This window comes from Dasypus novemcinctus, chromosome X (genome assembly GCF_030445035.2).
Source record: "Dasypus novemcinctus isolate mDasNov1 chromosome X, mDasNov1.1.hap2, whole genome shotgun sequence".
NCBI lineage: Eukaryota > Metazoa > Chordata > Mammalia > Cingulata > Dasypodidae > Dasypus > Dasypus novemcinctus.
Genome location: NC_080704.1, coordinates 84,650,468 through 84,663,392, shown reverse-complemented (window position 1 = coordinate 84,663,392; position 12,925 = coordinate 84,650,468).

Here is a 12,925-nt window from a genome sequence, read left to right as displayed (position 1 = left end):
TCCAGCAATTGTCCCTGCAGCACCACCCAGGACAACTCATGGATGACTCTTGAGACCTTATGTTGAGTGAAACAAGTCAGGCATTGAAGGAGAAATACTACATGACCTCTCTGATATGAATTAAGCAAATCAAGCTGTCTCAGAGTGCTAGAGACTGGAGGAAAGGCTTACAGGAAATGTGCAGTGAGATGAAGGTTGTCATCCAACGCCCACATGGGCAAAATCTATGATAAAGTGGACCTAGGTAGTTGAGCAGTGAAGGGAGATGGGGGCATAGGAATACTATTGGGTTAGGCTTTGCAGGCTCTAGGGGACTATGGTTGGGAGGATGTGTCAGATAGTCCAAGGAACTGCAGGAGGGTTGGGGGGAGCAAGTGAACACTGGAGGTTGTTGGGTTCATGGTTCAAAGTACAATGTTGAGAAAACTCTTCAGAAAATATAATAAGGAAGTTTTAGTGATATAAGGTGTTTGACGGGGGACATCTGGCACAGGATGCACCTGGGGCAGGCTTCTAGGGAGTGTGTGAGTGCTCATCATGTCATAGTGTGTTATATCAGTGGGTTGAGACAGATACACTGATCAGGAAGGTGTAGTATCCCCATCCTAGGGAGACCTGGTGTTCTCAAATAGTGGTGACAGTGTCTCTAGAGAGTATTGTTATCTCCCAATGGGGGAGGACAGACTAGTGTGTCAAGTCCTCAGCACTGATACAAGTGTCTACGAATCTTGCCCTTCAATCACTGAAACTCGGGTGTCATTATGAGCCATGAGGAGAGGGGGAGAGAAGAGTAGATTAGATGAAATAAGGGGTAACTGGGAGGCAATGGAATTGTTCTGCATGGTCGTGCAATTATGGATACAGGCCATGTTAAATTTCACCAAAATTTATAAAAGTGTATTGTCTAAAATGTAAACCATAATGTAAGCCATAATTGAACCATGGATAATAGCTATGTTCCAATATTTGTACATCAGTTGTAGTAAATGTAACATCCACATGTAAAAAGATCATTGCTGGGGAAGGGGGGAAAGGGGGAGGATGTTGGTTATGTGGGAGTCCCCTCTATTCTATATGTGACTTTTCTGTGACTTAAAATGTTTTTGAAGACATTTTAAAAAAGATGTAAGACACTGAGGAAGAAATTGCCTTGTTACTGTACATACCAGACATCAGCTATTACAGTGATGAAAGGCAAAACCTCAAAAAAATTTATGATATTTTGCATTTTTAATACCCCAATTTATTTTTTACTTTATTTCAGTTTTTCTAAATCATTAGGTATTTTATTTCTAATCTTTAAGGTTATCATTACTCTTTCATTTTCCTATTAATTGAATTTGCCAATATATTAGGCTTTGTTTTTGAAGAAGTTTTGGATCACAGAGGGGTTCAAATATGGCAGGGGAGGAGCATTGGTGTGGGGTATAATTGATGAGAGATTCGTGGGTGGGAGGGAATACTCTAGGGCATGCTTACAGGGTATATAGATACGTTTTGATGTTCGTTGGGTATTGGATAGTTGGTAGAGTTTCACAATTGCAGGAGTGCCGAGTTCCCATCCTGGGGAGCTCTGTTGCATTCCCCAATGGAATAGCAGCAATCACCCAAGTGCAAGGGCAATGACTAGTGAAGGAAGGATGGTCCAATGATGGGTCCTTGATAGTGATCATGATGCTTATGAGCCTGTGTGCCTGAAATTTCAATTTGGCCTAGAGCTGCAGGGTGCCTGGAGTTACTCCCTGAGAGCCTCCATGTTCCTCAAATGTGGCCACTCTCTAAGCCAAACTCAGCATTTAAATTCATTAACTCCCCCCCCTTCAGTGTGGGAAGAAAAAAACCTTGAATAAAAGGGGGAAATGGTAAAGACAAATGATTTTATATGGCTAAGAGACTTCAAAATGAGTTGGGAGGTCATCAGACAGTCGTGATTACACGTCTCAGCAGGTTCTCAGAGAATGCCAAAGTAGATACAACCCCAGGTAGTTATGCTCCTGAAGGCTACTGAGACACTCAGTTCCTACTATCATAGCAGTTGGCTCTGGAGTTCAGTGCCTTGCCAGTGGGCACTATTTTGGAATTTATGCTCCTGACTGTGATGGAGTTGGACTCAGATGTGGCTTCTCTAAACATGCCTCTTCTGTCACTTTTACTGCACTGTGGTTGGCACTGGGGTTGGTATATACACAGGAGACTTGCATCTCTGGACTGTCCATGTGCCAGCTGGGCCCTGAGCCTCAGCAGTGTTGCAACACCTACTCTCCAGTTCATTGGACTTACCCAGGTCACCTAACAAGGAGGTGAGTACAGTCAATCACCACACCAAGGAACTGAGAAAGTCTATACAACTGCATGCTGGAGAATGCATCCATCAGTCATGTGGAATCTAAGACCCCTCTCAATTTGAGGTGGAGTGGGCATCATCATCCCTGGGTCTCTAGGATGGAGGAATAAAATATGGATTAGAGTGGACTTACTGATCTTCTGCTATAGAATTATTATGTCTCTAGCAGTAGACGAACTTTTATCATTGATGTGGAAACAGTGGCCATGGGAGTTGCTGGAGGCAGGAAGAGGGGAAAAGATGTGTGATATGGAGGCATTTTTGGGATTTGGAATTGTCCTTAATGATATTGATGGGACATATGAAGGCATTATAAATCCTGCCATATTCCACTGAATGGAATGAATATATAAACTATAATCCATGCTGTGTAGCAGTGTTGGAAAATGTTCTCATCAAATGCAATGAATGTACCACACTAATGAAAGAAGTTGTTGATGTGGGAGGAGTGGGGAGTGTGGGGGGTGGGGTACATGGGAACCTCTTATATTTTTTAATGTAACATTGTGTGTGATCTATGTACCTTTAAAAAATAAAATAAAGTGGTGAGAAAAAAGAGAATGAAAATTTTGGGGGGAGAAATGTCTTGGCCTTAAACCTTGCATTAAACTAGCATTTTGATTACCTTGTTAGAGTTGAAAATGTACATGTTCTAGTTAAAAATAGGTTGGAATCTTTTTGTTTTAAAGAGTTAGTGAATTTTTTAGGTATTTCTAGTGCTCACATCTGTACCAGATGCTTCAGTTGATGTATTTATGACTTTCTATTCCATTTCTGTTTCATAAAATAATAGGATTTTAGAGTTGGGAAGAACTTGGTATTCACCCAAAACACTTTCTTCATTCTACAAATAAGGAATCTGAATTTCAGATAAAATAGGTTTTACAAAGTCACTGAGTTATTTTACAGGCCAAGTTGGGATGAAAACACTTTGTTCCTGGCATCCAGTTCATTCCCCTTATTCTTGAACCTCATTTCCACTCCGAAGTTATGTTCAAAAGTATCCTATCAAGTACCTGCTGATGATGTAACTAGAAAAGGACCTTGAATAAAAGGTTCAACTCGGACCAGCAGAATATCTCAGTCTACATATAATAAGAGGAGTTAAAAATGCTTTTTGACCTGAATCAAGGGGGAAATGGAAAGGACAAATGAGTTTATATGGCTATGGGTCTCCAAAAAAGAGCCGGGAGGTTATCAGAGGGGTCGCCCTTATGCACACCTCAGCAGAGTCCCGGAGACAGATAAAGTAGATACAACCCTGGGTATTGGTTCTTCTGAGGGCTACAGAGACCCATAGGCTCTATGGTCATGGCGGATGGAGTTCAGTGCCATGTCAGTTGGCCATTCTTTGGAGTTTGTGTTTCTGTGTGATGGAGCTGGACTCAGATGTGATCTTTTTTCACGAGCCTCTCCTGTTACTTTTGCCAGAACTGTAGTTGGTGCTGGGGTTTAACATATACCCAGGGGACCTAAATCTCTGGACTGACCATATGATAGCCAGGCCCTGAGCCTCAACAGACTTCAGCTCCTACACTCTGGTTTATTGGACTTACCCCACTCAGCCAACATGGAGTTGAAGAAGGTCAACCACCACATCATGGATCCAAGAGGTCCTACAACTGAAAGCAGGAGGATTACATCCAGCATCCATGTGGAATCTAACCCCCCTCTTTATATAGATGTGAAGTGGATACAACCAATCCAAGGTCCACAGGATGGAGGAATAGAATATGGATTAGAGTGGACTTACTGATATTCTATTCAAGAACTATTGTGATTAGTAATCAAAGAAAATGTGGCATTGGTGTGGAGAAAGTGGCCAGGGTGGCCGCAGGGTGTGGGGAATTGGAGGAAGAGATGAGATATGTAGGCATTTCTGGGACTTGGAGTTGTCCTGGGTGGTGCTGCAGGGACAATTACCAGACTTTGTATGTCCTCCCATGGCCCACTGGATGGAACCTGGGAGAGTGTGGGCTATGATATGGACCATTGACCATGAGGTGCAACGATGCTCAGTGATGTATTCACCAAATGCAATGAATGTCTCATGATGAAAAAAAAAAATCCTGCCATAACCCAGTGAATGTATTGGGGGAGAATGTAAACTACAATGTAAACTATAATCCATGTAGTGCAGCAGTGCTATGAAATGTATTCACATAATGCAATGAATTTGCTGATGATGAAAGAAGTTGTTGATGTGGGAGGAGTGGGGGTGGGGTGGGAGGTGGGGTATGTGGAAACCTCTTATATTTTTTAATGTAACTTTTTGTGATCTATGTATCTTTACAAAAAAAAAGAAGTGTATCAAGGGAGTCAATGTAGCACAGTGGTTGAGCACTATCTTCCCAAATATGAGGTCCTGGGTTCAATCCCCAGCCCCAGTATCTTAAAAAAATGTATTGAAGGAAATGGTGCTGCCTGTGAATAACTGTTTGGCTATTCTTCATTAAGTATAGAATTAACTTATGACCAGGTAATTACACTTGTGTGTATATAACCAAAAGAATTTAAAGCACAGATTCAGATATTTTCACACTGATGTTCATAACAGCACTATGCACCATTGCCAAAAGATGGAAGCAAACCAAGTGTCCAATTGATGAATTAATTAATATGTGATAACACATACAATGGAATATGATTAGCCTTAAAAAGAAATGAAATTCTGATGTATACAACCTTGAAGACCCCATGTTGAATGAAATGAACCCCACACAAAAGCACAAATATTATATGATCTCACTGATAGGAAATAAGCAAATTCAGTAAGTCTATAGCTTACCAGGGGGATAGGGAATGGGGAATTAATGCTTAATTGGTGCAAAATTTCTGTTTGTGGGGATGGAAATGTTTTGGTAATGGATGGTGGTGGTGGTCATAAAACATTGTGAATGCAATCAACACCTCTGGGTGTGGTTAGATGGGGAAATTGTAGTTTGTGTATAGGTTACTTGAATAAAAATATAAAAAGATTGTGGTCTTTTGATATTTTTATGAATTCCAAAAAGAAACTATGTTTGTAAGCTGTCCTGCTCCTCTGGTCACGATACCCTTCAATTTTATTAGATTCAGCTGAGATGACAGATTAAATTACTTTATGATTAGGGCTTTGATTTGACCACATCATTAGGGCAATCCAGTTTGAGTCCCTATTCCCTTGGTGGGCTGATAAAAACAGACTCTTACACAGAAGTAGATACACAGGAGACCACAGAAAAAGACACGACAGAGGAGAGAATTTAGTTTTGATGCTGTAGCCTCAAAGAGAGAAGACCCATTCACCTGACAGTTTACAGCTGACCTTGTGAAGAGAACAGAGCAGCTGAGCCCAGAAAGAAAAGAGCCCTGGGAAGAGAGATGAGCCCTATGCCACCCTACAACTGAAATTGGAAGAAGCTGAATCCACAGAGACTTAAGAGGGAAGAGAAAGGCTGAACCCTTGTAGATGTGGCCCACCATCTTGCTTCAACTTGTGGCAACAGAGTTGGGTGAGGAAGTACCACTTATGGTACCTTGAGGTGGACTCTTAGGGCATTGTAACTGTGTGCTGCTACCCCAAACAAATACTTTTATAAAAACCAACATATTTCTGGTACTTTGCATCAGCACTCATGCGTCTAATAAAAAGAAATTAAACCATAGTACTGTACAGCACAAATCATTGAATCTTACTGGAAACTATGGAGTATAGTTAATAACACAATTGTAATAATATTGTTTCAATTCTAAAAAATATACCACAACAACTGAAGCTGTTCATAATAGGGTGATGTATGGGAAACCTGTATTTTCTGCATGATTTATCTGTAGCCATATCAAAATGGAAATAAAGAATGTCATAAATGGAATAATGGAATACGTAAAAAGAAATATACTGAATGATGGATTATGGAACTCAGCAGACCCTCTCCAGCAAAGCATCAATTTAGTGAAAATAATTGCTTAAATAACAATCGTTTAAAGTACCTGGAAATAGTCCTAAGGGCAGACACTCAATGAGAAATGTTCAAGAAAATCTGAGGACAGCAAGAACCTGTGGCATTTGAGAAATTCCCTGCTTCTTTACCTCCCACCCCCACCAATCAGGAACTTGTTATGGAATCTCTACTGAGAGCACTATATTCTGCACAGATAGGCCAAGATAACAGGGAGAAAAGGCTGGGGTGGGACCCCTTCCATCTTCCTTTATATCCCAGGCTGGTGCTGTGGTTTCACCCTGGCAGGCACAGCTAAGAAGACTATAGAGACCTTCCACCATCCACGCACCCCACTCAGAGTGGAAATTCTACTCCATATATAACAGGCCAGCTCCCACCCATGTTTGCTTCTAAGAAGTTTCACTTGTTAGACAAACTGAGAATGTCAGGGGCTGCCACACACACCCTGATTCCTAGAGTGGTGACGGCCTTTTGTTTAAAGTGGGCCCCCATCCCCAAATGTAGTCCAGTGGTGCTGGGGTTCTCTCCAAGGATAAAGGCAGGACATAAGGACAAAGCATTTGCACAGCTATAACTGAGGATGCTAACTTTATTTAGTACAACATGTAGATCTCCATCCCTAAAGGCATTGTCAAAAATAAGATCTTGGAGAACAATTAGGAAGAGCTGGTACATGTGCAAACAAAGCAGCAGAGCAGCCAAATGCTTAACAAGAAACATGAGAAGAGGGAGCCAAGAAAAGCCCTCCTGGAGCAAAGTCAATTCAGGGTTGAAAAAAGAGTGTGGATGTTAGATTGAACCCACTTTGGAGCAATCAGAGCAGGACAGGGAGAAGACTTGAAAGTATTTCATAAGCTATGCAGACCCACGGACATGAGGCAAAATTTTGCTGGCACAAGGGTCTTAAACCCAACTTCTGAACAAACACTGAGCAATCAGCTCCTGTGCCTCAGAGTAATTCCTAAGAACTCAGGCTTAAAAATATAATCATACTCATACCTGGAAGTCTGAAAGACTGTGTGCATGTCTAAGGCTGTGTCCTCTTAGGAATGATCATAGAGAGGACATCAAAGCTACTAGTCCCTCTAGTCCCTGGCTGAATGTGTGGGATAAAATGTTAACTCCCTGAACTATGTATGATACCCTCCAGGATGTACAGACATCTGGTGGTAAAAGGTATGACTCTTACTGGCCAATATGTACCTTATGCTGACCCAGAAGCAATACCTAGGTATTCAGACTAAGAAATAAGTTGAAAAAATTGTATCTGGGTTCTAGAATGCTGCATGCTGCAGGTCAAATAGACTTTGCAGAATTAGTTCAGTTAGATCACCAAACAACCACCATTGGGGGTGGGGGATCAGTATTCAGAGTTGCTATAAGGTATTATTTAAAATGTCCAGTTTACAGCATAAAATGACAAGATATGAACCAGGAAAAAGCAATAGAAACTACCTTTGAAGGGGCTTAGGTGATGAATGTAGCAAATAGTTCTAAATTTCTATTAAAATATATTCAAAGACATAAAGGAAACCATGCTGAAAGAATTAAGTGAAGATATGATGACAATGTCTCATCAAATGAGAGTATCACTAAAGAGCTAGAAATTATTACAAAAAGACCAAATGGAAATTCTGGAATAAACAATTATAAATACCAAAATGAAAAATTCAATAGAGGAGGTCAATAGTACATTTGAGCTGGCAGAAGGAAAAATCAAACACCTTGAAAATACTCAATAGAGTTTATACAATGTGAAGGACAGAGAAATAAAGAATGAAAAAAAATTAGAACTTCAGAGAAATATGGGATACCATTAAACATACCAACATAGACATAATGTAAGTACCAGAGGGAGAGACATAACGAACATTTTAAAAAATGACTGAAAATTTCTAAATTTGATGGAAAACATTAATTTACATATCCAAGAAGCTTAACAAACTCCAAGGTGTATGAACACAAAGATATGTGTAACCAGATAGATCATAGTCATGTTGACAATGAAATCTAGAGAGAAAATTGAAAGAAGTGAGAGAAGAACAAACTATCACATGCAAGGGAACCCCAATATTATTAACAGGTGAAGATATATCATGAGCAGTGAAGGTCAGAAATCAGAGAGATGACACTCAAATTGGTAAAATTAAAAATCTGGCAAGGAATAATATATTCAGCAAAACTATTTTCAAAAATGAAGGTGAAATAAAGACATTACTAGTAAATAAATAGGGAATCCATTGATAGCAAACTGATATTACTAGAAATACAAAGGAATTTCTTCAGGTGAGAAGTAACTGACAGCAGGTGGTAATTCAAATCCACACACAAAATAAAGAGCTCTAGTAAAGCAGTTATGTAAATATTTTTAAAACACTATTTTTGTTTCCTAGCTGCCACAGCAAATAACATAAAATGGATTGGCTTAAACAATGAGAATTTATTGACTCATCATTTCAAGGCTAAGAGAAATCCAAAATTAAAGGTATCATCACAGCAATGCTTTCTCCCAGAAGACTGCTATTTTGGGGCTGGCTGCTGGTGATCCTTGGGCCTTGGTATTTCTGTCAGGTGGCACTTCTCATGCCTTCTTTCTATTTCACATTACATTTACTTTCAGCTTTTGATTGTTCCTTCTATTTGTTTGTTTTGGAGGTACCCAAACCAGGACATCATACATGGGAAGCAGGCACTCAACCACTAAACTACACCCACTCCACTGTTCCCTCTGATTTTTATACCTAATTTTCATTCTGCTTGAAAGGACCCCAGAATCCAGATTAAGGCACAACCTGACTCATTTGGCCACACCTTAACTAAAGTAGTATCTTGGGGTTACTTTATTTACAATGGTTCCACACCCACAGAAATGGATTAAGTTTAAGAACATATTTTCCTGGCATACATAGCTCCAAACCACCACACAGTATAACTGCATATCTCTTCTCTTGACCGAGTTAAATAGCAACTGCATAAAACAATATATTGTTCTTTTTGGGGGAGTAAGAACCAAGTTATCTTGAGTTTGGAGGAAGGAAATTACACCAGGTATTATCTAGATTCCACAGAAATGAAAAGAACCAGAAATGGGTGGTGGACTTCGCCCAGTGGTTAGGGCATCTGTCTACCACATGGGAGATCCGCAGTTCAAACCCCAGGCCTCCTTGACCCATGTGAAGCTGGCCCATGCGCAGTGCTGATGCACGCAAGAAGTGCCATGCCACTCAGGGGTGTCCCCTGCGTAGGGGAGCCCCACATGCAAGGAGTGTACCCCATAAGGAGAGCCGCCCAGAACAAAAGAAAGTGCACCCTGCCCAGGAATGGTGCTGCACACATAGAGAGCTGACACAACAAGATGACCCAACAAAAAGAAACACAGATTCCCATGCCACTGACAACAACAGAAGGGGACAAAGAAGATGCAGCAAATAGACACAGACAACAGACAACTGGGGTGGGGGGAGGGGAGATAAATAAATAAATAAATAAATCTATATTAAAAAAAAAGAACCAGAAATGATATATAAAAGGTTAATATAAAACTCTGAATATACACACAATTTCCTCTCTTTTTTAAAAAGACATAAGATTATGAAAGTAATAATTATAAAATGTACTGTTGGAGTTGTAGCATATACAGATGGAATATGTTTAACGATAATAGTACAAAAATTCAGGAAGGAATGGAACTATATAAAAGAAGTTTTTATATGTCACTGTAATTATAGTGTAAGCCCTAGAAAACCCAAGAAAAAACCCTAAACTATACACTTAAAAATCACTAAAATGGTCAAAATATTACACAAGAAAATATCCACTTAATACAAAAGAAGACGGTAAAGGAGGAAAAGAAAAACAAAATACAAGTGGTATGTAGAAATCAAGAATCAGAATGGAAATGTAGGGAAGCAGATATGGCTCAAGCAGCTGGGCACCTGCCTACCACATGGAAGGTCATGGGTTCAGTTCTCAGTGCCTCCTAAAGAAGGCAAGCAAGACAGTGAGCTGACACAATGGACTGATGCAGTGAGCTGATGCAACAAGATGATGCAACAAGAGGCACAAGGAGGAAAACAAAATGATAGATACAGCAAAGCAGAGAGCAGAGAAGTCTCAATGATCAGGTGCCTCCTTCACACATGGGAGATACCAGGTTTGGTTCCCAGTGCTTCCTAAAAGGAAGATGAGCACACAGCCAACAGTGAACACAAATAACGGATGTGGGGAGAAATAAAATCTATAAAAAATAAAAAAGGGAAATATAAACTCAACCATAACAATAATAACATTAAACATTGTCAGATTGGAAAGAAATAATATCCAATTATATGCTGTTATTTGGAGACACACTTTAGGTTCAAAGATACAAATAGGTTGAAAGTAAAAGGATGGAAAAAATATATATCATGCAAATACCCACCACAATAGAACTGAAGTGTCTATAGTAATATCAGACAAAATAAACTTTAAAACAAAATATGTTATGAGAGATGAAGAGGGACATTTCATAATGACTAAAGATTCAATCCATCAGAGAGATAGAACAATTATAAATATATATGTATGTGCCTAAAAACAGAGCTCCAAAATACATGAAATATCTGACAGAATTTAAGGAAGAATTTTACAATTCAACAGTAGTAGTGGAAAACTGCAAGGTTTCACTTTCAATATTAGATAGAATAATGAGGCAAGATATCAACAAGGAAACAGAACAATTGGACAACATTACACATCAAATAAACCTAATAGATGTCTATAGAACACTCCACCCAACAATATCAGAATACGTTCTTCCTAAGTGCACATGGAACATTCCCAAGACAGACCATATGTAAGACCATAAAACAAGCCTCAATAAATTTAAAAGGATTGACATCATATGAAGTACATTCTTCAAGCAGATATATGATTAGAAATCAGGAGCTGAAAATTCAGAACATAAAAAATATATGAAAAAAATTTTAAAAACTTATTAGAGAAGTTTTGGGTATACAGAACAATCATGCCTAAAATACAAGATACTGATACACCCCACCACCAACACCTTGCATTAATGTGGAATATTTATAACAATTGATGCTAGCACTTTTTTGTAACTACTTTTTTAGTTACCTTGGTTGCAATTGATTAAATATTAAAATATTACTATTAACTATCATCCATAGTTTATATTATGTTTTCCCCATATACCACCCTATCATTAACACCTTGTATTAGTGTGTAACATTTCTTCTTATGCTTGTACTATTAACTATAACCCATCATGTAAAATAAGGTTCACTGTTATACAGTCCTCTGTTTTATCTTTTAATTTTTATTCTAGCAACATGTACAAAATAAAATTTCCCCTTTTAACCACATTCTCCTATATAATTCAGTGCTGTTAATTACACTCACAATAATGTCCTATTATCACCATCTATTCCCAAAACTTTACAATCAACCTAAATAGAAATTCTGTACAAATTAAGCATCAACCCCCATTCTCTAACCCCAGGCTATCTCCAGGAACCCACTATTCTACATTCTAACTCTCTGAGTTTACATATACTTTGTTCATATTAGTGAGATCATACAATATTTGTCCTTTTGTATCTGACTTATTTCACTAAGCATACTATCCTCAAGGTTCATCCATATTGTTTTATGCATCAGGACTTCATTCCTTTTATGACTAAATAATAGTCCATTGCATGTATATACCACCTTTTGTTTATCCATTTATCAGTTAATCTTTTAGCAATTGAACATCAGTGCTATGAACATCAGTGTTCAAAAAACTGATCCCCTGCTTTCAGTTTTTCTGGGTATATACTGTACCGAGTAGCAGGTTTGACCAGAAAAATGGTAATTTTATAGTTAGCTTTTGGAGGAAATGCCAAATTGTTTTCCAGAGTGGCTGCACCATTTTTTCATTCCCACCAGCAATGAAAGTTTATTTGTGTTTCTCTGTATCCTTTCCAACACATTTAGTTTAGTTTCCTCTTTTTTTTTTAATAAAAAAACCTTCTAGTGCATGTAAAATGATATCTCATTGTGGTTTTCATTTGCAGATCCCTAATAGCTAGTAGTTTTGACCATCTTTTTATGTGCTTGTATTTCCTATTTGGAAAAATGTGTATCCAAGTCTCTTGCCCACTTTAAAAAAATTGGGTTGTTGGTTTTTTTTATTGTTGATATGTAAGATTTCTTTATACATTCTGTATATTAAACCCTTACTGTGTATTCAGTGTCCAAATATTTTCCCACATTGGGTCCTTTGAGCTGCAAAAGTTTTCCAATTTGAGGTCGCCCCATTGATCTATTTTTTCTTTCATTGTTAGTATTTTGCATGTAAAGTCTAAGACACAATTGCCTAACATAAGATCCTGAAGATCTTTCACTACATTTTCTTTTAAGAGTTTTATAGTTCTGGTTCTTTTTTTGGAGGGATTTATTTTATTTATTTATTTCTCTCCCACCCATTGTTTTGTGCTCGCTATCTGCTTTATGTTTGTCTTATTTTTTTAGGAGGTATTGGGAACCAAACCCGGGACCTCTCTTGTGGGAAGGAGGTGCACAATCACTCGAGCCACCTCTACTCCGTGCTTTTTGTGTCTTTTATTGTGTTTCCTTGTTGTGTGTCCTGATTGCT